Source organism: Alnus glutinosa, chromosome 11 (assembly GCF_958979055.1).
Source record: "Alnus glutinosa chromosome 11, dhAlnGlut1.1, whole genome shotgun sequence".
NCBI classification, from domain to species: domain Eukaryota; kingdom Viridiplantae; phylum Streptophyta; class Magnoliopsida; order Fagales; family Betulaceae; genus Alnus; species Alnus glutinosa.
The window spans coordinates 13,866,610-13,891,682 of record NC_084896.1 but is presented as its reverse complement, the minus strand read 5'-3'; the positions used below and the strand labels follow the sequence as shown (position 1 = coordinate 13,891,682).

Genomic DNA, 25,073 nt, shown 5'->3' with positions numbered 1-25,073 from the left:
CCTTCAAGTAGGTGACTTGGTTGGGAAGCGTTCGTATTGGGTTACACGTCAGAGTGCTAGATACGATCGTCGCATCGGGTATGTGAGTGTTACTATCTATATACTAGCTTTGTCTTCTAAATAGTAGATATCCTGGGTTTGGCTGTCCCGGAGTGGTTTTTCTCTTTATTGAGTTTTCACTTCGCCAACAAAATATTTGTCTCTTTATTTTCCGCATTATGATATTTTGCTGCACACTATTGTACACACTTGATATACTAGAAGTCCTACATTTTTTAATTGGTATGAGAGCTTGGTACACTCTGTTTAAGATTTAATTCTTGTGTGTTATCTTTCCTTTTTGACTTCTAGTTTTACTTCAATGTCTCAAAATCTTAATATTGTTTCTGCCTTTGATGGTACGAACTATGGTTATTGGAAAGCTCGTATGTGATTCTCTTTAAAATCCATTGACTATTGGAAAATTGTTGAAACTAGTTGGCCTAAACCAGCGGATGCAACTCCCGAAGCAGTCACTGAGAAAAACTCACGACTTACCAATGATAAAGCCCTCCATGCTCTATGTCAAGCACTTTCACTGTCTGAATTTGTAAGAATCTCAAACAGTGAATCTGCTAAAGAAGCACGGGAAATCTTAGAAACAACATATGAAGGCACCAAACTTGGAAGACGAGACATTCAGAGAGTTTTACTCCAAAATGAGCGACCTAAGAAACTCAATGGTGAGTCTTGGGAAAACTGTCTCAGATGTAAAACTCATCTGTAAAATTCTAAGATCTTTGCCTGAGCATTTCAGAATCATGGTAACTACAATTGAAGAAAGCAAAGACTTGGAAGAGATGAAGATTGAAGAGTTGGTGGGTTCTCTTCAAACTTATGAGCTGTCCTTGGTCCCAGTCCAAAAGGTGAAGACCATTGCCCTTAAAGCTTCCAAGATGAAAGTCGAAGTCTCATCCAAAGATGACTTTAAGGATGAAGAAAAAGTTGTGGCAATGCCGGCCAAATTTTTTGGAAGATTAATGAGGAATGATCTGTTAAAGAAGAAATTTTCCGAAAGACTAAAGAAGGCCCCAGAGAGTCTGAACCTGAAGAAGCTGAGAAGAAAGATACCAGAGGCCCAATATGTTTTGAATGCTCAGAGTTTGGGCATATACAAGCTGACTGTGGGAATCTAAAGTGGGGAAAGGGGAAGGCATATGTTAGTTTGTAATTGGCTACATTCTGTTGGACAAAATCACTTCTATGTAATGATGCTTTTAAACAGGAATTCAGCTATTCGAAGTTCTTCTAGAAGATTCTACACAGTCTATAAGTCAGAGAAATTGGATCCCTTGAAGCCGCCCGGACGACGTGATATACCGTCCGGATGCCCAACTGTCCAAAGCATCATCCGTCTGGACGACAAGAACTTTTCGCCCGGACCTTCCTCTGTGTCAAGAAGCTCGAACTGTTCCAGCTTGCATCCATCTGGACGTTTCAGCAGCACGTCCGGACTCCACTCAGTGTTCGATCGGCTATGAGATTTCTTTCCAAAACACAGATATGGGAAGACATCTGCAACAGCCTGGACGATGTGGATTCCCATCCAGACGCGCTCATCCATAAGGTAAGTCACGAATTCAAAATTCAGACGTCCAGACGACAGTCTTCATTGTTCGGACGCGCAAGCTTTAGATATGGAAATTGCGTGCATCAGATTCACCGTCCGGATGATAGTCTTCATGGTCCGAACGCGCCAAGTCTTGATATGGAAATTGCGTGCAGCTAAAGTGCAACTGTCCGGACGACAGGGCAACACTGTCTGGACTTGGCAATTCATGAAAGATTTTCTGCAAAATTTGGAAAGCCGATCTCACAGTTGTTCGTCCGGACGCCTCTTGTCTACCGTCCGGACGGCGCCTAGGTATTTCAAGCCAGATGCTCACAGCCTATAAATAGAGGTCCCTAGGCTTGAGAATTGTAAGAATTCGGTATTGAATTCCATAGTACTTAGAGAGTTATATTTTAGAGTTATTGTGCTGAGTTTGTCTCTCTTAAGCCGTTGTTGTTGTGTGCTGTTGCTGCGCTGAATTGAATCTATCTTAGGAGTTGGCCCTAAGTTAAAGGATTCCATTGGAGACTCCTTTAGGTAGGAGACCTTGTTGGAAGGCGTTCATATTGGGTTACACGTCAGAGTTCAAGGTACGATCACTGCATAAGGTTATGTGAGTGTTACTGCTTTGTAACTAGTCTTGTCTTCTAAATAGTGGATATCCTGGGTTTGGCTGCCCCAGAGTGGTTTTTCTCTTAACTGAGTTTCCACTTCGTCAACAAAATATCTATTTCCTTTTATTCCGCATTTTGATAATTTGTTGCATACATTTTCGCACACACTTGTTTATATTAGAAGTCATTTATTTTTCAATTGGTATCAAAGCTTGGTACACTCTGGTTAAGATTCAATTCTTGAGTGTTATTTTGTTCTTTTGACTTCTAGTTTGTTTTATAATGTCTTTAAATCTTAATAATGTTCCTGCCTTTGATGGTACGAACTATGGCTATTGGAAAGCTCGTATGCGATTCTTTTTAAAATCCATTGACTACTGGAAAATTGTTGAAACTAGTTGGGCTAAGCCAGCGGATGCAACTCCCGAAGTAGTCACTGAGAACAAAACACGACTTACCAATGATAAAGCCCTCCATGCTCTATGTCAAGCACTCTCACCATCTGAATTCGCAAGAATCTCAAACTGTGACTCTGTTAAAGATGCATGGCAAATCTTGGAAACAACATATAAAGGCACCAAACTTGTTAAATTTGCCAAACTTCAAATGTTAATTTCCATATTTGAAGAAATTAAGATGTTGGAAGAAGAGACATTCGGAGAGTTTTAGTCCAAAATGAGCAACCTAAGAAACTCAATGGTGAGTCTTGGGAAACCCGTCTCAGATGTAAAACTCATTCGTATAATTCTAAGATCTTTGCCTGAGCGTTTCAGAATCAAGGTAACAACTATTGAAGAAAGTAAAGACTTGGAAGAAATGAAGATTGAAGAGTTGGTGGGATCTCTTCAAACATATGAGCTGTCCTTTCCCCCGGTCAAGAAAATGAAGACCATTGCCCTAAAAGCTTCCAAAAAGAAGGTTGAAATCTCATCTGAAGACGACTCTAAGGATGAAGAAAAAGCTGTGGTTATGCTGGCCAAAAATTTCGAAAGATTAATGAGGAATGAGTGATTCAAGAAGAAGTTTTCCGAAAAAATAAAGAAGGCCCCCAGAGAATCTGAACCTGAGGAAGTTGAAAAAAAAGATCCTAGAGGCCCAAGATGTTTTGAATGCTCAGGATTTGGGCATATACGGGCTGACTGTGGGAACCTCAAGAAGGGCAAAGGGAAGGCATACAATGTGACTCTCAGTGAAGAGTCCAAAGAAGAAGAAGCTCCTGAATAAGAGAAATTTCTAGCCTTTGTGGCTCCACTTGTAGAAGAGGAGGATTCTTACTACTTTGAGCACAGTGATGAAGATGGAGAAGAACTCAAGGAGGCTTAAAAAACCCTCTATGTAGAGTTCGAAAAGCTGAGGGAAGCTCACAAGCAGCACATTCATGAGCTGAACAGTTTACAAAAAAGAAAAGTTCACTACTGCTCAAGATACAGGGGCTAGAGGAGAAGCTGCTAGAGACACAGCTACAATTGGAGAGAGTCACTGATGAAAAGTTGACTGACATGCTATCAATCCAAAAGAGCCCAACTGACAAAACTGGTCTCAGGTATGTAGCTCCTCTTTCTGATATTCCTTCTACTTCTAGGACTGTCTTTGTTAAGCCTGCTAGGGGTGGGCGTGGGCCGGATTGGGCAGATTTGCATGTTTCCCACAACCTGCCCCGCAGTGAACGGGTTTGAAAATTGAGATCCGCAACCCACATAGTGAATGGTCGACCCGCTGGTCCTCGGGTAGCACGGATCGAGACGGGTTCATGCGGGTTTGGGTATTTCTTTTTTTATTTTCCTGGGCCCAAAACTAGAAAAATAATTCACAATCTTACTAACCCAATTCAAAACCCAACTGTAAAGAACTTTTTTATTCTTTTCTGTGATTGTAGATTGAATGGGTATGTGTATGTGAGAATGTAGAGATGGAAGTGTATATGAGAATGGAATAAGAATAGATATGAAATGGATAGTGCAGAACTGTCCATTTCAAAACTGTATTGAATGAAATCAAAGGTACACAATCTGGGCAATTCGTGACTCTTATAATTTTTTTGGGAAAAATTTGATGAAATCAAAGGCACACCCCTAGTCGTGACTCTTACAATTTTTTTGGGGAAAATTTGATGGTATGACTATAAAGGGATGCTGGGAGGGGCAGGTGTGCGGGTGGGAAAAAATTTAATACCACAACCCGCCCCATAAATCACGGGTTGTCATATTTAGGGTCCGCACTTCTCTAGAAATGTCTTATATCTGTTATTGGCGGGGCGGGTTCGCGGGATAGTTATGTCTTCTATCCCCTAAAGCCTGCAATCCCAGAGCCTCCACCCACTGTCGAGGATAAAGGGAAGGACAAAATTAATGGAGATGTTCCGAGTACTCAGAAGCCCCCTACCATCAGAAAATCTCCCATATGCCATCACTGCGGACTAAGTGGGCATGTTCGACCCCAGTGCTCCCTCCTCAAAGCTCTAAGAGTAAAGGTCAAGAAAGAAGTGCCCAAACAAGCAAATTATAGCACAAGACCTCTGGACCAGCATCAGACTCCATGGCATCAGGATCCTTACCAGGCTCCATGGAATCAAGCTCCAAGGTATCAGGCTCCTTATCAAGCCCCATGGCATCAAGACCCAAGGCATCATGCCCCAAGGCGCTAGGCTCCACAGCACCAGCGGCTTCAACATCGATTTGTACCTGCCAATCATAGTGGCAAATCCAAGTTCAACAAATCTAAGCACTTCAAAAAGCTGCAAAAGGTTGAGGATGATTTGTACTACTGGGAGCCACCTATTTGGATGCAAAGCATGATGCTGTGGATGGATCAGCAGATGAAGTCCTGCCAACAACCACCCATAGGAAGGCAGGCTTGGGTCAAGAAGAAGGAAGACATTCATCCCATGAGGGGGAATAGACTCACCTAGTCGGTGAAGGTATCCATGCCTAGGATTTGGTTCCTAATCCTAAGGCATCAGGTTTGATTGCTTGACATTTTACTTGCTATATCTTGTGCTTGTTGCGCAATCTTGAAACCACTGTTATTTACCCCCTATTTCTCTTGAGAGAATATTCCAGGTACTATCTGGAGAAGACAAAAAAAGCATGTCGGGTGACCGTTTTTTTGTATTGGCAACTTTGATCCTTCACAGGTTTGATCTTGCCTTGCATGCTTATTTTATGATGTTATTTCCATATATCATGTTTTTGTTTTGATTTTTTTTTTTGAAAAAAAAATAAAAAAAAATAAATTAGGGGAGAAAATGCAGGAAATTTTATTTTTTCTTTTTGTCGCATGTCAGATATTGCTTTTATTTTTGCCTGATATCTCAATTCATTATGCATTAATTGACTTTGCTTAGATATAATTGAGAATTTATGACTATATATCTGCCAAGTTTTTCCTGTGTATGTAAAAGCTGGATAATTACTTTCCTCATACGATGAAAATGTGCACTTTCCAAGGCTCCCCTAAGGTACATCTTTTCCTCTCTGACTTTTTGCTTCTGGAAATTCTAAATAAGAGAGATGTTTTTGATAAGATGGCCAAAATTGACCAACATGCTAGTTGAACCTAGAGCCTAAAAATTCTAGCATTCTCTCTAGGCTGCAGCACCAACAAGAAACAAGCAGTAATTCTTCTGTTTTCTGTGCTATATGCTTATATTCACTACTTCTGTGCTGAATTAGCTTTATGCCTTGTCCTTCATGGTGTAAGTAAAATTTTACCTTGTCTTTCATGGTACAAGTAAAACTATTAGGTGCTGCATCTTAGGGGGAGTGTATCAGATGAGGGTGGCTAGGCCCTAGTACTTTATAAGGTTTGACTTTTGACTGATTTTTTATTGATTTTCTCTCTTGTTTAGAAAATCTGGTTGCTTTTTGTCATATCAGTGAAATTCATACCTTTTGAGAAAGTCTTCACACACACACACATTGCATGAGTTGAGTAATCTATTTAAATTTTTTGTCTACAGGAAAATTTTGTGCTGATTGAACTCTGAACTCTCTTTTATATCTCTGCATAGTTTTGAGATGCTATTTGATTGCTTTTTCAGTTGATTATATACATGCGTGTTCTGAAGCTGACATTAGGAAAAATATTTTCTGCAAATTTTCCTTCAGTTTCTGTTTTTTCAGTGTGAAGCGTCCGGACGGTCTCTCCTTGCGTCCGGACGGGTCTGGCTCAGACGGCCGGATGGTTGGTTACATGATTGGACTGTATTGTGATATTTGTTGATTGTAACTTTTGGAAAAGTCATTTTTAGTGCTGTTATAATGCCGGATTTTCTTTTGAAACTAACAAGAATCTAATCTTTTGAGAATATTTTTGGAAAATCTTGTTGGTTATTTTTGCAGAAACATGTCTGTTGGCAGTCCACAACGCAGAGTTCGATAGAGGACAGACGGAGAGTTGGCAGCCCTGAGAGCCAAAATCATGAACAGAGCTGTCATTGCTGAACGAAATGTGGTTCGTGCAGACATTATGGTGGCCCCTCTAGACGGCATCCATGCTATCATCCAGACTTATCACTAGGGCTACCTCTATAACTGTGTCTGTGTAGTCCTTACCAGATTGGTCCGCCTGTTTTATGCCAATCTTGAGGTCGTGCAAGATGATGGCCGTGGATTGGTTCTTCAGTCCTCTGTGGACGGTCATATTATTATGGTTGATCCTCATGTTATCAGCCAGATCATTGGGGTACCCGTGCTCCAGCTGCCTGCCAGCCCATATAATGAGCTCATCCTGCCTCCTTTTCTGGATGATCTCAGAAAGTTCTTTCAGGCTGTCCCTCAGGGTGAGGAGCATGCCACTTCTATCAGGATCGGTGCTCTGTCTGCTCCGCACCGTATGCTCTCCAAGATCATCCTGCATAATATATGGCCTGTGACTAGGCGCAATGATCTCATCCTGAAGAAGGCACAGTTTGTTTATGCCATCTGCTTACGCTTGCCTTTCTACCTGTGCAAGCATATTTGGGGGTTATACTGGTCTTCCTTTCGGCTGCCTGCTCACTTAGATCATTTTATAGTTAGTCATCGATGTCACTGGTGCTCCCATGATGAAGATTCAGAACCCCATTAGCAAGCCGACGTTGATGAAGTCCAATGCTCAGCTACGATGCAACGATCTGGATGATGATCCTCAGCCCCTTCCTATCCATGTAGCAATTCTGAATATGGGATCCTCTTCTCAAACTGCTCCTCCACAGCAGGATGCTAGCTATGCTCATATTTTGGAGGCCTTGGCTGCACTTCAGGGCATGAGCTCTATGCAGTTGACACTTTCATCTCTGCAGCAGGAGGTTCACTCTATCAACCTCTGTGTGGAGCAGAGCCAGCTGGACATCCAGGAATATCTCAAGCATCATCATCCATCCAGCAGTGATGATGAGGACGATGCGCCGATGGCTGATGCATCTTGATTTTTTGATTGGTTGTTTTTTTTAGACATTATGATATTATGTTTTGGATATTATGTTAAACTTTTTAACTCCAGGATATTATTACTTTGTTTACCCATGTCCTTCTGAGACACTTAGGGGAGTAATTTATGTGTGATTGTTCTCACTCTGTTTTACCCTTTGTCCCTTTGTGACAAAAAGGGGGAGTAATTTTTGATTTGGACTGGGATTGTATTTTTTACCGGTCAAGTGATTTTTGTCCCAGAATGGCCAAAGGGGAGTTTGTTAGTTTGTAATTGGCTACATTCTGTTGGACAAAATCACTTCTATGTAATGATGCTTTTAAACAGAGATTCAGCTATTCAGAGTTCTTCTAGAGGATTCTGCACATTCTACAAGTCAGAGAAATCGGATCCCTTGAAGCCGTCCAGACGACGTGATATACCGTCAAGACGTCCAATTGTCCAAAGCATCATCCGTCCGGACGACGAGAACTTTCCGTCCGGACCTTCCTCTATGTCAAGAAGCTTCGAACTGTTCTAGCTTGCATCCGTCTGGAGGTTTCAGTAGCACGTCCAGACGGCACTCAGTGTTCGATCAGCTATGAGATTTCTTTCCAAAACACAGATATAGGAAGACAGCTTGAACCGTCCAGACGATGTGGATTCCCGTCCGAACGCGCTCATCCATAAGGCAAGTTGATGAGTACCAAATATTGTATATTTGGACCCCTTGATTTACATTAGTTAGACCTTTTAGCCTTGCTATTTTCTGATGTTTTTGTTAGTTTTTGTGTTTTTGTGTTTTATAGGTCAATAAGAGAGGAATGTCAAAATTTCATGTGGAAATGCTTAGAAATTCGGAAGTCCTGAAAAGTCGATCGATCAAAATTTTGCCCGAAGTCAATCGATCGAATAAAAGTCGATCGATCGAAATTTTCCAGAACTTACTTTTGCAGAAGCGCGTCAGAACACCCAATCAGGAGCTTCTCCATGACAAAAAGCAGTTCTCCCTCTGATTTTCGCAGCAGAACACGTTGGTTTCGTGACCTTGGTTGTCTCTAGCAAGAGAGGAACCCTAGAGGGGGTTAGAGGAGTCATTTTACATGGGTTTCTAACCCTAATTTCCTTCTATAAAGCCATAGCCATGCCTCCTTGTTGGAGAGAGTTCAGAGAGCAGTAGATAGGTTTAATTTCGTGCATTTTGTAGTTTATTTCAGTAGCTCTTTTCTTCAGAAATTTGTCTTTCTAAAGATTTTCTTCAATTTTCATGTTTGTTCTTCAAGTTTTTGTGGTGTTCTTAGTCATGGGAGGCTAGAACTCTCAACTAAGGTTGAGGATGAAACCTCTCCATTGATGACACTCACACTCTTGTAGTCCTACTTGCACATTTAATGCTATATCATTATGTTCTTCAAATTCCATTCATTTAAATGCTTTATCTTTTGCAATGAATGTGGTTAGTGGTAGAAATAGGACATTTAATGCGTTTCAACCGATGGATACATTGTTTTATCGGTTTGAAAGATGATACCCATTGTGATTTATTCTTTGAATGGATACAATGGATGATTTGATTTCAAATGGGTACTCTTTGTGATTTATCTTTGAGTTGGATTCATTTAATGGTTCTAAGGTTCATGGTTAAGAGACTTGAATGACACCCTAAGCTTAATGTTCTTTGGATGTTCAAGTGGAAACCAAGAGTGTGAGTTGTTGGAGATGGTTTGGTGAATTCCTTAGCCTTAGTCCCTTTTTACTATTTCATTTCTTCCTCTTTACTTAGCATTTTTGGTGCATGTTTAACCCTCAAACTCTTGGAACTAGGTTAGAATGAGGTTGATTAAGCAAGACACTGATTTTTAACCATTTCCTTGTGGATTCGACCTTGCACTTGCACACACTATATTGCAAATGATTCGTGCGCTTGCGAGTACTCTTTAAAACTCACAACAAGTTTTTGGCGCCGTTACCGGGGAAATCGGTTCAACAATTGGTTTTTGTTTGATTGATTTTGTTTTTCTACTAGTTAGATAGATTTTTGTTTCATTTTTCTGTTGTTTAGCTTCTGTTCTGCGTTCTAAGTTTCTCTTTTGTTTCTCCCGGATTTGTTTCTGCAGCTACTGCAACTTACTGAGTGCCTTGAAAAGTTGATCGATCGAGTCATATTTCGATCGATCGAGAGAACATTCGCCTGATGAAAAGTTGATCGATCGAGAAGAAATTCGATCGAGCGAAAAGTCGATCGATCGAACACAACTTCGATCGAGCGAACATTCTGTAGACAGCAGCAGCTCGAAATCAGGTATGTATTTCTTTTCTCTAGTCTATTTTGCTCATATTTTGTTTCTGTTTTACATCATTTTGCGGTTTTTCTAATTTCTTTTAGTTTAATTAAAATTGTTGTGTAGTTTTATTCTTCATATTACTGTCTATTTGTTTTTGATTTGTGCAAAAAGAAAAAGAAAAAAAAAAGAGAATTTTTGTTCTGTTTCTGTTTTCGTTCCTAGTCCTGCAAAGTTTCAAAGATTCGATCGATCGACCAAGGATTTGATCGATCGACAAATCGATCGATCGACTAGAACATCCGATCGATCGACTTCAACATAGGAGGCAGCTCTTGGATAAGTTCAGTAGTAGAGATTTTTGCCAAAACATTTTTTTGGTCCAATCTTGTAAGTTTTAATTTTTGCCCTTGTTGCTACCTTTGTGTCATTATATGCATTTGTGTTAGTCTTTATTTTTCTTAATTTGTTTGTGCTATTTTTCTTGTAATCTTTAAAAAAAAAAAAAAAAAAAAAAAAAAAAAAAAAAAAAAAAAAAATATTTTGCTAGTGTGGGTCTACTTAGCTATCTAAGGGCAATAACAAGGTGAATTCTGGTAAGGAAAGGTCTTGGGATTTAAGTGTGTCCAGTGTGATCCCCCTCACCTACCTGGGAACTAACCTAGATTGTACCTTGGAGAATTTTGTCCCCCATTTGCAAATTCTTCTCTTTATTTATTTTGTTTGTCTTTTTGGTTAAATAATTGTTTGTACGTTGGTATATGCTTGGTAGAAGATCTTTGAATCTAGACTTGACATCTTTAGATCCCGAGATTGAAAAAACTTTTAGGAGAAGGCTTAGAAATTCTGTCGAGATGGGAGATAACATGCATGCGGGCGAGAATGAGAGGAATTGGGGAGAAAACGTTGATCATACTAGGACACTTAGGGATTTGTTTGCACCCGTTGCAACAAATTCTCCTTCATGTATAGTGTTACCCCTAACCAATGCGACTCACTTTGACCTTAAGCCCCATGTCATCCAACTCCTACCCGCATTCCATGGCTTGGACCTTGAAAATCCTTATAGCCATGTGAAGAAATTCAAAGACATCTGTGCCACCTTCAAATTTCAAAATTTTTCTGAAGAGTCTGTGCATCTTAGGCTATTTCCTTTCTCACTCCATGATAGAGCCAAGGCATGGTTGGATTCAAACATGCCTGGTTCCATCACTTCTTGGGAGAACTTGCTAAACAAGTTCTACAACAAATTCTTCCCCATGTCCAAAGTCAATGAGTGTAGGAAGGAAATAAGCTCATTTACTCAAGAAGAAGATGAGAAATTTTCCGAGAGTTGGGAGAGATTTCAAGATATGTTGATTAAGTGCCCTCCACATGGATACGAGAAGTGGAGACTCGTGCAATTTTTCTATCAAGGATTAACTCAATCCAATCGTAGCATGATCGAGTGGATGAACGGAGGCGCATTTTTGAGTTTGACGGGAGAGGAGGCGTATAGAACCTTAGATCAGTTATCTGACAATTCCCAACAGTGGGATTTTTCAAGCTGTCGAGATAAAGCTGCTCGCATTCAGAAGAAGGGAGGCATCTATAAAGTGAAAGAAGATGTTGAGTTAAAGATGAAGATAGATGCCCTCACAAAGAAGGTCGAAGCTCTCGTCGTGAGCAAGTCCATCAATGCTGTGAACCCATTCCATGTTGATTGTTGTTCCATCTGTGCTAGTCCCATGCACTTAGGACAGACTTGCCCATCCTTGCCAGCTTTTGTCGAGTCACCAATGGAGCAAGTGAACGCTTTCAACGATTATAGGAAGCAAGCCAATGGACTCTTTTCCGAGACCTACAATCCAGGGTGGCGAAACCACCCTAATTTCTCATGGAAGTAGAACCAGCCTATGACTCAAGGGGGAGTTCCTCACCAATCCCACACTCAATACCCCCCTGGATTTCATCAGTCGGTTCACCAGCAAAGTCGTCCTACCCAGCCTCCACCATCATACCATGCCCTTACTCAAGCCCCTGCCTCTTCTTCACAATCCACTCTGGAAGACACTCTCAAGGCCTTCATACAGCTTACAGGGCAATCCATCAATGATGTGAAGAATGCTACCATGGTGAACACTCAAGCTATTGCCAAGATGGAGACCCAGATTGGGCAAATTGCTAGTCACCTGGCGGAGAGAGAGAAGGGAAAGCTCCCTAGTCAGCCGGTGCAGAATCCAAAGTTACAGTTCCATGAGGGAAGTTCATCAAATGCAGTGCACGGGCAGGAGCATGTGCAAGCCGTTGTCACACTTAGGTCAGGGAGACAAGTGGATAGCCAAGTGGTTCTTCCTGAAGAGAACCCTATTGCACAAGAAGGACAAGGAAGCAGGAGCGCAGAGAAGAGAGATGCCGAGCCATCTACATTAGCTCCGACCATAGAGACTCCTCCTAGGTCGTTTGTACCTAAGGCGCCTTACCCTGACAGACTTCTCACGCCCAAGAAAGGAGGAAAGTTCGAGGACATTCTGGAGGTGTTCAAGCAAGTGCAGATCAACATCCCGTTCTTGGATGCCATCCAGCAAGTGCCTTCTTACGCCAAGTTCTTGAAGGACTTGATCACCATCAAGCGGAAAACCAATGTCCCGAAAAAATTTTGTTTGACCGAGCAAGTCAGCTCAATCCTCCAATGTAGGCTGCCTATCAAGTATAAGGACCCTGGATGTCCTACTATCTCTTGCACGATAGGAGTCAGCCACATTGAGAAGGCTCTGCTTGACATTGGAGCCAGTGTCAATCTCCTACCCTATTCAGTTTACCTATAATTAGGTTTAGGAGAATTGAAGCCCACCTCCATGACACTACAGTTGGCTGACAGGTCAGTTAAGATACCACAGGGAATAGTGGAGGATGTTTTGATTAAGGTGGACAAGTTTTATTTCCCCCTGGATTTTATAGTGCTAGATACTGAGCCGGTGCAGAACGTTGGAGTTCAGATACCGATAATCCTAGGGAGACCATTCTTAGCCACGGCTAACGCCCTGATCAACTTCAGGACGGGGGTAATGAAGATCTCCTTCGGCAATATGACAGTGGAACTGAACATCTTTGACATCAGCAAGAAGCCGAGGGAATGCGATGAGATCGGAAGTGCCTGCTTGATTGAGGAAATCATAGATGAAGTTATTGAAGAATCAAGCACTGAAGACCCCCTAGAGGCATGCTTTGCTCAGTTCGGAGAGGATCTGGACTTGGATGTATTACTTGAGCAAGCCAATGCCATTTTGGAGTTTGCACCTCTAGAGAGCAATGAGAAAGAGGAGGCAGCAGTACCTGAGCCTCCAAAGAAGGAACTTAAGCCCTTACCAGACAATCTCAAGTATAAGTTCCTAGGTCCAAGAGAGACTTTGCCTGTGATCATAGCTTCCGATTTACTTGCTGCTCAGGAGGAGAAGTTGTTAGATGTCTTGAGAGAGCACAAGGAAGCTATAGGCTGGACCATTGAAGACATTAAGGGAATCAGCCCTTCAGTGGTAATGCACAAGATACATCTGGAGGAAGGCACCAAACCATCGAGGGAGCCACAGAGACGGCTCAACCCATCCATGCAAGAAGTTGTGAGGGGAGAAGTAATCAAGTTATTGGATGCCGGGATCATCTATCCAATTTCTGACAGCAAATGGGTGAGCCCTATTCATGTTGTGCCCAAGCGAGCTGGAATAACTGTCGTACAGAACAAGGAGGGTGAGTTGGTACCAACTTGAGTCCATTCCGGATGGAGAGTCTGCATCGATTACCGCAAGCTAAACACCGCCACCAGGAAAGACCACTTTCCTCTTCCGTTCATTGATCAGATGGTGGAGCGGTTAGCTGGGCACGAGTACTACTGCTTTTTGGATGGTTATTCTGGATATAACTAGGTCCCTGTGGACCCTGAAGACCAAGAGAAGATGACCTTCACTTGTCCGTTTGGGACGTTCGCCTACCGACGCATGCCTTTTGGGTTATGCAATGCACCCGCTACCTTTCAGCGGTGTATGATCAACATCTTTTCTGACATGGTGGAGCGTTTTCTTGAGATATTCATGGACGACTTCTCGGTTTTCGGTTCAACTTTTGAGGAGTCTTTGCACCACCTCACTCTAGTCTTAGTGAGGTGCAAAGAGAAGAACCTAGTGCTCAACTGGGAGAAGTGCCATTTTATGGTAAAGCAAGGGATCGTACTTGGGCACGTTATCTCTCATCGGGGGATAGAAGTTGACAAGGCAAAGGTGGATATGATATCCAACCTTCCACCTCCACGAACGGTGAAAGATGTTCGCTCTTTTCTGGGCCATGCAGGATTCTATCGGCGATTCATCCAGGACTTCAGCAAAATCGCCCAGCCCTTGTGCAAGTTGTTGGTTAAGGAGGCCCCATTTATTTTTTATGAGGACTACAAGAAGGCATTTGGGGCCTTGAAGAAGATTTTGACGTCCACACCTATCATTCGGCCCCCCAGTTGGGGCACACCTTTTGAGATCATGTGTGACTCGGCAGACTACGCAGTTGGAGCTGTTTTGGGACAGCGCATTGATAAGCTCCCCCATGTCATCTATTACGTGAGTTGGACTCTGAACGACGCCCAGCTGAATTATTCGACCACTGAGAAGGAGCTGCTGGCAATCGTTTTTGCTTTGGATAAGTTTCGATCCTACTTGTTGGGATCGAAAGTCATCATCTACTCGGATCAGGCGGCATTAAAGTATCTTTTCTCCAAAAAGGATGCTAAGTCTCGCCTCATTCGATGGATTTTGCTTTTACAAGAGTTCGACATTGAGATTCGGGACAAGAAGGGTTCCGAAAAATGTGGTGGCCGACCATCTCTCGAGGATTACTGTAGATTTTACTGAGGAGGCCATCCCCATCTCTGAGACCTTCCCTGATGAGCAATTGATGCATATTGCTCATACTCACTCACCGTGGTTTGCTGACATAGTAAACTATCTTGTCACCGGTCAAATACCTTTGCATTGGGGGCGGCAAGATAAGTCCAAATTCATGGCCATGGTGAAGAATTTTTTCTGGGACGATCCTTATTTGTTCAAGTATTGTCCCGATCAGATCATTAGGAGATGTGTCCCCGAGCCCGACCAATCTAGTGTCATCTCCTTTTGTCACGATCATGCTTGTGGAGGCCACTTCAGCTCGAAGAAGACCGCTGCAAAGATTTTGCAGTGCGGATTTTATTGGCCGACCATCTTTCAAGACGCCCACACTTATTGTGTCTGATGCGAGCGCGGTCAGAAGCTAGGGAGTATTTCACGCCGAAATATGATGCTCCTCAACCCCATTCTTATTGTCGAGATCTTTGATGTGTGGGGCATCGATTTCATGGGACCTTTCCCACTCTCCTTCGGCTATCTGTACATTCTGGTTGCAGTGGACTACGTGTCCAAATGGGTGGAGGCGGTTGCCTGCAAGACCAATGACCACAGAGTTGTGGTTCAGTTTTTAAAAGACACTATATTTGCTCGTTTTGGTACTCCTCAAGCAATTATTAGTGATGGTGGAAAGCATTTCTGCAACCGAGTCTTCGAGCAGCTGATGAAGAAGTATTGCATCACGCACAAGGTTGCCACTCCCTATCACCCTCAGACGAGTGGTCAAGTGGAGATTTCAAACAGAGAGATCAAGAGAATTTTGGAGAAGACGGTGAACCCGTCAAGGAAAGATTGGTCTCTTCGTTTGAACGATGCATTATGGGCATACTGGACAGCCTTCAAGACCCCGATTGGCATGTCACCCTACAGTATTGTATACGGAAAAGCATGTCATCTGCCAGTGGAGTTGGAGCACAGAGCCTACTGGGCCATTAAGCAGCTAAATTTCGATCTCACAAAGACTGCCTCACTGAGGAAGCTTCAACTCAACGAATTGGAAGAGCTGAGGAACGATGCTTATGACTGTGCTAGGTTGTACAAAGCACGGATGAAGAAGTTTCATGACCAGAACATATTGAGACGATCTTTTGAACCTGGTCAAAAAGTCCTTCTTTACAATTCACGTCTGCATCTGTTTCCAGGGAAGCTCCGATCTCGATGGATAGGCCCATTCATTGTTCATTCAGTATTTTTTTATGGGACCATTGAGATTGAGGATCCAAAGAATGGCAGTACATTCAAGGTGAACGGGCAAAGACTGAAGCCATTTTTGGAGTTACAGAGCCCGGAGGTTGAGACGACCCTTTTGGAGGATCCGAGTTACTTGGAATGATTGTCGTTAGGATGGAAAGTCTGGCTGAAGACTGAAAACTTTGTGCTTGTGGGAGGCAACCCTCATTATTTTTCCTTATCATTTGATCTTATTTCGTGTTATTTTAGTTGTGATTTTCAGGACAATGTCTGCCGTTCAAGTTTGGGGGGAATGTTCTCTTGCAGTGTGCCCAGCTTACATCACCCACTTCGGTATTGTATCTCTCGCCACATTGGGGACAATGTATCATTTTAGTTTGGGGGTGGGATAGACATGTCTGTTTGTTATCATTTATTGTTTTTATTGATATTTTGTGTTTATTCACCAATATATATATATATACATATAAAATAATAATAAAACTTTTATTGTTAGTTGAGCATGGTTACATTTTACTATGGTTTGCATATCATTGGTTTGTCTAACATGTTGAATTTTGCATGTCATTAAAATTTGAAATCTTTTGATTCATCTGTTGGATTATAGAGACTTGACATGTTTAAATCATTTATCACAAGCATGGTTGCATAGGATCTGTGAGGCATGAAATTTGATTTGAAAATGTGTGTCTTGAGACTTGTAGGATGACTTGTTGATGAAACCTTGGCTTATTAAAAAAAAAAAAAAAGCCTTAGAATAATATCACCAATTTGAGTTCTCATTCAGTAACCGGGCCCTTTGCCTCACTAAGCATTGAGCGTTCGCGTAAAAAGATGAGAATTTCAGGATTGGTTGTTTGTTTTGCTAGTTTGACTTCGTAGCCTTTTTGACTTGAGTAAGTAAGCCGCTAGGGATGTTTTACATCTAGTGCCCTAAAACCACCTGGTTTGGGAGTCACTGGCCCAACACTCGTTACATAGGTCAATTAGAAAGCTTAAGGGAACCAAGCATTGTACAGCCGACACAAAAATAATGAAAAAAAGAAATTGCACATTTAAGCCTTGGTTATATTCATTTGATGGAACTCCTATGAGTTTTTGGATACACATGCTTTGAAAAAAATTGAAACCTCATGATTCTATGTTATTAACACCTTACACTTTTGAACATGTGCTGTCTCAATTTTTCAACTATGAGTCGATCGATTTTTGATAACATAATGATGTGATATTCATTTTGTTAAACATGCTCATGATGTGTGAACCAGGTGTTTTAATGTGGATTTTTGCTCAATTGATAATACAACATTTCAATGTTTGTGGGTATCATTTCTGGCAAACCCTCACGAGACTTCACTCATCCACTAGGGAGTCCTAGGGGTTTAAAAGGCTTGTTGCATATGCTAAATGCAATTGTTTCTCCCACGAAAGAGGATTTATGTTTCATGCTTTGATTTTGTTTTTCATTTTATTTTGCTAAGGGACTAGCAAAATGTAAGTTTGGGGGTATTTGATGAGTACCAAATATTGTATATTTGGACCCCTTGATTTACATTAGTTAGACCTTTAGCCTTGCTATTTTCTGATGTTTTTTTTTTAGTTTTTGTGTTTTTGTGTTTTATAGGTCAATAAGAGAGGAATGTCAAAATTTCATGTGGAAATGCTTGGAAATTCGGAAGTCCTGAAAAGTTGATCGATCGAACTTTTGCCCGAAGTCGATCGATCGAATAAAAGTCGATCGATCGAAATTTCCCAGAACTTACTTTTGCAGAAGCGCTCTAGAACACCCAATCAGGAGCTTCTCCATGACAAAAAGCAGTTCTCCCTCTGATTTTCGCAGCAGAACACGCTGGTTTCGTGACCTTGGTTGTCTCTAGCAAGAGAGGAACCCTAGAGGGGTTAAAGGAGTCATTTTACATGGGTTTCTAACCCTAATTTCCTTCTACAAAGCCATAGCCATGCCTCCTTGTTGGAGAGAGTTCAGAGAGCAGTAGATAGGTTTAATTTTGTGCATTTTGTAGTTTATTTCAGTAGCTCTTTTCTTCAGACATTTGTCCTTGTAAAGCTTTTCTTCAATTTTCGTGTTTGTTCTTCAAGTTTTTGTGGTGTTCTTAGTCATGGGAGGCTAGAACTCTCAACTAAGGTTGAGGATGAAACCTCTCCATTGATGACACTCACACTCTTGTAGTCCTACTTGCACATTTAATGCTATATCATTATGTTATTCAAGTTCCATTCAGTTAAATGCTTTATCTTTTGCAATGAGTGTGGTTAGTGGTAGAAATAGGATATTTAATGTGTTTCAACGGATGGATACATTGTTTTATCGGTTTGAAAGATGATACCCATTGTGATTTATTCTTTGAATGGATACAATGGATGATTTAATTTCAAATGGGTACTCTTTGTGATTTATCTTTGAGTTGGATTCATTTAATGGTTCTAAGGTTCATGGTTAAGAGACTTGAATGACACCCTAAGCTTAATGTTCTTTGGATGTTCAAGTGGAAACCAAGAGTGTGAGTTGTTGGAGATGGTTTGGTGAATTCCTTAGCCTTAGTCCCTTTTTACATATTTCATTTCTTCCTCTTTACTTAGCATTTTTGGTGCATGTTTAACCCTCAAACTCTTGGAACTAGGTTAGAATGAGGTTGATTAAGCAAGACACTGATTTTTAACCATTTCCCTGTGGATCCGACCTCGCACTTTCACACACTATATTGTAAACGATTCGTGCGCTTGCGAGTACTCTTTAAAACTCACAACACCAGTCGCGCATTCAAAATTTAGACGTTCAGACGACGGTCTTCATGGTTCGGACGCGCGAGCTTCATTTATGGAAATTGTGTGCATCAGATTATCGTCGTCTGGGTGACAGTCTTCATGGTCCGGATGCGCCAAGTCTTGATATGGAAATTGCGTGCAGCTAAAGTGCCATCGTCTAGATGATAGGGTAACACCGTCCGGATGCGGCTCAATCCAGGAAAGAATTTCGGTGAAATTTGGAAAGCCGATCGCACAGTTGTCTGTTCAGACACCTCTTGTCTAATGTCCAGACAACGCCTAGGTATTTCAAGCCAGATGCTCATTTGAACCTGCAGCCTATAAATAGAGGTCACTAGGCTTGAGAATTGTAAGAATTCAGTATTGAATTCCATAGTGCTTAGAGAGTTATATTTTAGAGTTATTGTGTTGAGTTTGTCTCTCTTAAGCCTTTGCCGTTGTGTGCTGTTGTTGCGCTGAATTGAAGTCTATCTTAGGGGTTGGCCCTAAGGTAAAGGATTCCATTGAAGACCCCTTCATGTAGGAGATCTGGTTGGGAGGCGTTTGTGTTGGGTTATACGTCAGAGTTCAAGGTACAACTATTGCATAAGGTTGAGTGCTACTGCTTTGTAACTAGTCTTGTCTTCTGAATAGTGGATATCCTGGGTTTGGCTGCCCCGGAGTGATTTTTCTCTTAACTGAGTTTCCATTTCATCAACAAAATATCTGTCTCATTTTATTCCGCATTTTGATATTTTTTTGCACACATTTTTGCACACACTTGTTTATATTAGAAGTCATTTATTTTTCAGCATACAATGTGACTCTCAGTGATGAGTTCGAAGAAGAAGAAGCTCCTGAGCAAGAGAAATTTCTAGCTTTATGGCTCCACATGTAGAAGAGGAAGATGCTTACTACTTAGAGCATAATGATGAAGATGGAAAAGAACTCAAGGAGGCTTAAAAAATCCTCTATGTAGAGTTCAAGGAGCTGAGGGAGGCTCGCAAGCAGCACATTCATGACCTGAATAGCTTACAGACAAAGAAAAGCTCACTGTTGCTCAAGATACAGGGGCTAGAGGAGAAGCTACTGGAGACACAACTACAATTGGAGAGGGTCGCCGATGAGAAGTTGACTCATATGTTATCAATCCAGAAGAGTCCACCAGACAAGACTGGACTAGGGTATGTAGCTCCTCCCTCTGACATTCCCTCTACTTCTAGGACTGTCTTTGTTAAGCCCATAGTCCTTGAGCCTCCACCCACAGTAGTGGACAAAGGGAAGGATATAATCAATGGAGATCTACCGGTCACTCAAAAGCTCCCTACTATTAGAAGATCTCCCATATGCCATCACTACGGATTAAGCGGGCATGTCAGACCCTAGTGCTCCCTTCTCAAGGTTCAGAGAGCAAAGGTCAAGAAAGAGGTGTCCAGACAAGCAAATTACGGCACAAGATCTCTGGCCCAGTATCAGACTCCATATTTGACTCCATGGAATGAAGCTTCAAGGTATCAAGTTCCCCATCAGGCTCCATGGAATCAAGCTCCAAGACATCAAGCTCCTTAATATCAAGCCCCATGGCATCAAGTCCCAAGGCATCATGCCCCATGGCGCCAGGCTCCTCAGCATTAGCAGCCTCAGCAGAGATTTGTTCCTGCCAAGCAAAATGGAAAATCCAAGACTAACAAATCCAAGCACTTCAAAAAGCCGCAGAATGTGGAGGATGATCAATACTACAAGGAGCCACCTATTTGGATGCAGAGCATGATACAGTGGATGGATCATCAAATGAAATCCTTCCAACAACCACCGACAGGAAGGCAGGCATGGGTCAAGAAGAAGGAAGACATTCACCCTTTGAGGGGGAATGGACTCACCTAGTCGGTGAGGATGTGCATGCCTAGGGTTTGGTTACTAATCCTAGAGCATTAGGTTTGATTGTATTGCATGATCTTTTACTTGTTATATCTTCTGTTTGCTTTGCAATTTAGGAACCGCTGTTATTTGCCTCCTATTTTCTCTTGTGAGAACTTTGTAGGTACTATTTGGGGAAGACAGAAAAAGTATGTCAGGCGACTACTTTTCTGTATTGGTAATTTTGATCCTTCACAGGTTTGATCTTGCCTTACATGCTCGTCTTATGATGTTTTTATCTATATAGCATTTTTTTATTATTTTTTTTTTATAAAAAATAAAAAAAAAAATTAGGGAGAAAAAATGCAAGGAAGTTTATTTTTTCTTTTCTTGGCATATCAGATATTGCATGTATTTTTTCCTGATATCTCAGTTCATTGCGCATTAATTGACTATGCTTTTATATGATCGAGAGTTTTTGCCTAAATATCTACCAAGTTTTTCATGTGCATCTAAATGCTAGATAGTTACTTTCTTCATGTGATGAAAATGTGCACTATCCAAGGCTCCCCTAAGGTCCATCCTTTTCCTCTCCGACCTTTTATTTCTGAAAATTTTTATGAGAAAGATGTTTTTGATAAGATAGTTAAATTGACCAATGTTAGTTTGTGATTGGCTGCATTCTGTTGGACAAAATCACTTCCATGTAATGATGCTTTTATACCGGGTTTTAGTCTCTTTCAGAAGTCTTCTCCTTCAGAGCTATGCTTCTAGAAGATTATGCACAGATTCTAAGACAAAAAGTAGGATCCTTTGCATCTGTCCGGATGACGTGATATTCCATCTGGACACTCAACTATCCAAGTATCATCCGTCCGGATGACGAGAACTTTCCGTCCGGACCTTCCTCTGTGTTAAGAAGCTTCAAACTGTTCCAAGTTGCATCCGTTCGGATGTCTCAGCAACACGTCCGGACGCCATTCAGTGTCAGACAAGTAATAGGGTTTTTGTCTCAGACACAATTATAGGAAGACACCTACAGCCGTTCGGATGATTTGTGATCCCGTCCGGACGCTATCCTTGATAAGGCAAGTCGTGCATACAAAGTTCAACCTTCCGGACGTCAGTCTTCATGGTTCGGACTCTCAAGCTTCATATATGGAAATTGCATGCATCGGTTCAACCGTTCGGACATTAGTCTTCATGGTCCGGACGCTCAAAGCCTTGATATCGAAATTGCGTGCAGCTAAAGTGCAACTGTTCGGACGCTAGGGCAACACCTTTCGGACACGGCCTTATTCAGGAAAGAATATCATGCGAATTTGGAAAGCCAGTTGCGCAGTTGTCCGTCTGGACACCTTATGTCTACCATCCGGACTGCGCCTAGGAAAACCAAATCAGACGAGATTTAGGTCTTTTATAGCCTATAAATAGAGGCCCCTAGGCATGTTGATTGTAAGAATTCTGTAGTGAATTCCGTAGAGCTTAAAGAGATCATTGTAAGAGTTATTGTGCTGATCTGCTCACTCTCAAGCCATTGCCAAGTGCTATTGCTGTGCTGAACTGATGTCTATCTTAGGGGTTGGCCCTAATGATTCTATTGAAGACCCCTTCAAGTAGGAGACTTGGTTGTGAAACGTTCGTGTTGGGTTACACGTCAGAGTACTAGATACGATCGCTACATCAGGAATGTGAGTGTTACTGTCTATGTACTAGCTTTGTCTTCTGAATAGTAGATATCCTGGGTTTGGCTGCCCCGGAGTGATTTTTCTCTTAATTGAGTTTCCACTTCGTTAACAAAATTCTTATGTCAATTTAATTTTACACTTATATTATTTTGTTAACACATTGTGCACACACACACGGTTAAAATAGAAGTCTTCTATTTTTCAGTTAAAATTAGAAGTCCTTTAATTTTCAACCAATATGCTAGTTGAACCTAGAGCCTAAAAATTCTAGCATTCTCTCTAGGTTGCAGCACCAAAAAGAAACAAGCAGTTATTATTTTGAATTCCTTGTTATATGCTTATATTCTCTGCTTCTATACTAAGTTAGCTTTATATCTTGTCCTTCATGGTGCAAGTAAAATTTTATCTTGTCCTTCATGGTACAAGTAAAACAATTAGGTGCTGCATCTTAAGGGGAGTGTATCAGATGAGGGTGGCTAGGCCCTAGTAAATAATAAGGTTTGACTTTTGAATGATCTTTCCGTGATTTTCTCTCTTATTTAAAAAATTCGGTTGTTTTATGTCATATCAATGAACTTCATACCTTGTTGAGAAAGTCTTCACAAACACACGCATTGCATGAGTTGAGTAATCTATGTAAAATTTCTATGTATAAGGAATTTTGTGCTGATAGAACTCTGAACTCTCTTTTATATCTCTACATATTTTTGAGATACTATCTGACTACTTTATCAGTGGATTATACATGCATATTCTGAAGCTGACATTAGGGAAAATAATTTTTCTTCAAATTTTCCTTCAGTTTCTGTTTTTCTGTGTGAAGCATCCGGACGGTCTCTCCTTGCGTTCTGACGGGTGCAGCTAAGACGGCCAGACGGTTAGGTTACACGTCCGGACGCGCGTAACTTATCGTATACTTATGTGGCAACGCGTGTCCATACAAGTTAATGATCCATCCGGACGGGGACCCCACATGTTATATATCGCATGTTCAGCCCTAGCCGCCACATCTCCTCCTTTTCTCTTGCACTTTTTTTTGTCCTTTTGTGATTTTTTCTCGTGGGTTATTGCATAATCTCGACCTTTTTTGTCCTTTTGAGCATTTTTCTCTTCATTACAGGTGCTTTTTCTGTTCCTTTTATTCTTTTCAATGTTTTATTAACTGTTAGAATATGGGGAATATGTTTTGAGATTAAAATTGCATATCTGTGATATCTGCTGTGTTGGGATTATCTGTTTTGGCATTCTTTTGGACTGTATTGGGTTATTTAATGTTTGTTATTTTTGGAAAAGTCCATTTTATTGCCTTTCTAATGTCGGATTTTTTTTTGAACTAACAAGAATCTAACATTTTTGAGAATATTGTTGGCATATCTTGTTGGATATTTTTGCAGAATCATATCTGTTGGCAGTCCACAATGCAGGGTACAACAAAGGACAGAAGAAGATGTTACAGCCTTCAGAGCCAAGATTATGAACAGGACTGTCATTCCTGAGAGGAATGTTGTTTGAGCAGACCTTATGGTTGCTCCACTGGATAGTATCCATGAGATCATCTAGACCTATCACTGGGGCTACCTCCACAACTGCGCCTGCATTGTGCTCACTAGGCTAGTCAGGGAATTTTATGCACATCTAGAGGTGGTGCAGAATGATGACAATGGCATTATCCTTCAGTCGACCATTACGGGGCATGTTATCTTGGTTGATCCACAGGTCATCAGCCAGATCATTGGGGTATCGATGCTTCAGATTTCTTCTAGTCCCTTCAATGAAGTAGTATTGACCCCTTCTTTGGATGAGCTCAGAACTGTTTATTTATTAAGAGGGCACAGTTTGTTTATACCATCTGTCTGCGCTTGCCTTTTTGTCTATGCAAGCATATTATGGGTGTTATGCTCGAGGGCTCGGGATTAGAATAATACTGGTCTCCCTTTTGGCTGCTTACTTATGCATATCATCTTGCAATCTGACATTGATGTAGCTAGAGAGCCAAAGATGAAGATTCAGGATCCCCTTAGCAAACAGACCCTGATGAAGTCCAATGCACAATTGAGGTGTGATGATCAGGATGACAACCTTCCGCCACCTCCTATACATGTTAAGATGCTGGACATTGCTTCTTCATCTCAGACTGCTCCGCCACCTCCACAGCAGGATGCTGGTTATGCACAGATTTTGGAGGCTTTGGCTTTTCTACAGGGGGCATGAGCGTTATGCAGTTGACAGTTTCATCTATGCCGCAGACATTGTCATCAATGCAGTAGGAGGTTCACTCTATAAACGTCCGTCTGGAACAGAGCCAGCTAGACATTCGGTAGTGCCTCAAGCACCATCATCCATCCAGCAGTAGCAGTGATGACAAGGATGATGTGCTTATGGCTGAGGTTGCTTTTTTTTTTTTTTTTTTTTTTTGTGTTTGGTTTTAATTTATTTTGAGACATTTTCTAATACTTTGTTTACCCTTTGTCCTTTTGTGACAAAAAGGGGGAGTATTTTTTTGATTTGGACCAGGATTGTATTTTTAAACAGTCAAGTGTTTTTTTTCTTCCCAAAATGGCCAAAGGGGGAGTTTGTTGGTTTGTAATTGGCTGCATTCGACTAGACAAAATCACTTTCATGTAATGATGCTTTTTATTAGGGGTTTAGTCATTTTCAGAAGTCTTCTTTTTCAGAGATATGTTTCTAGAAGATTCTGCTCCAATTTCAAGTTAGAGAAATCTGATCCCTTGCATTTGTCCGGATGATGTGATATTCTGTCCTGACGTTGAATTGTCCAAGCATCATCCGTCTGG

The 25,073-nt window shown here is 41.4% G+C and overlaps 1 pseudogene; it reads left to right on the top strand.

Annotated features, from left to right (window-relative positions):
- Positions 1 to 12,037: 12,037 nt before the first annotated feature.
- Positions 12,038 to 24,489, top strand: LOC133881124 (uncharacterized; annotated as a pseudogene).
- Positions 24,490 to 25,073: the final 584 nt, after the last annotated feature.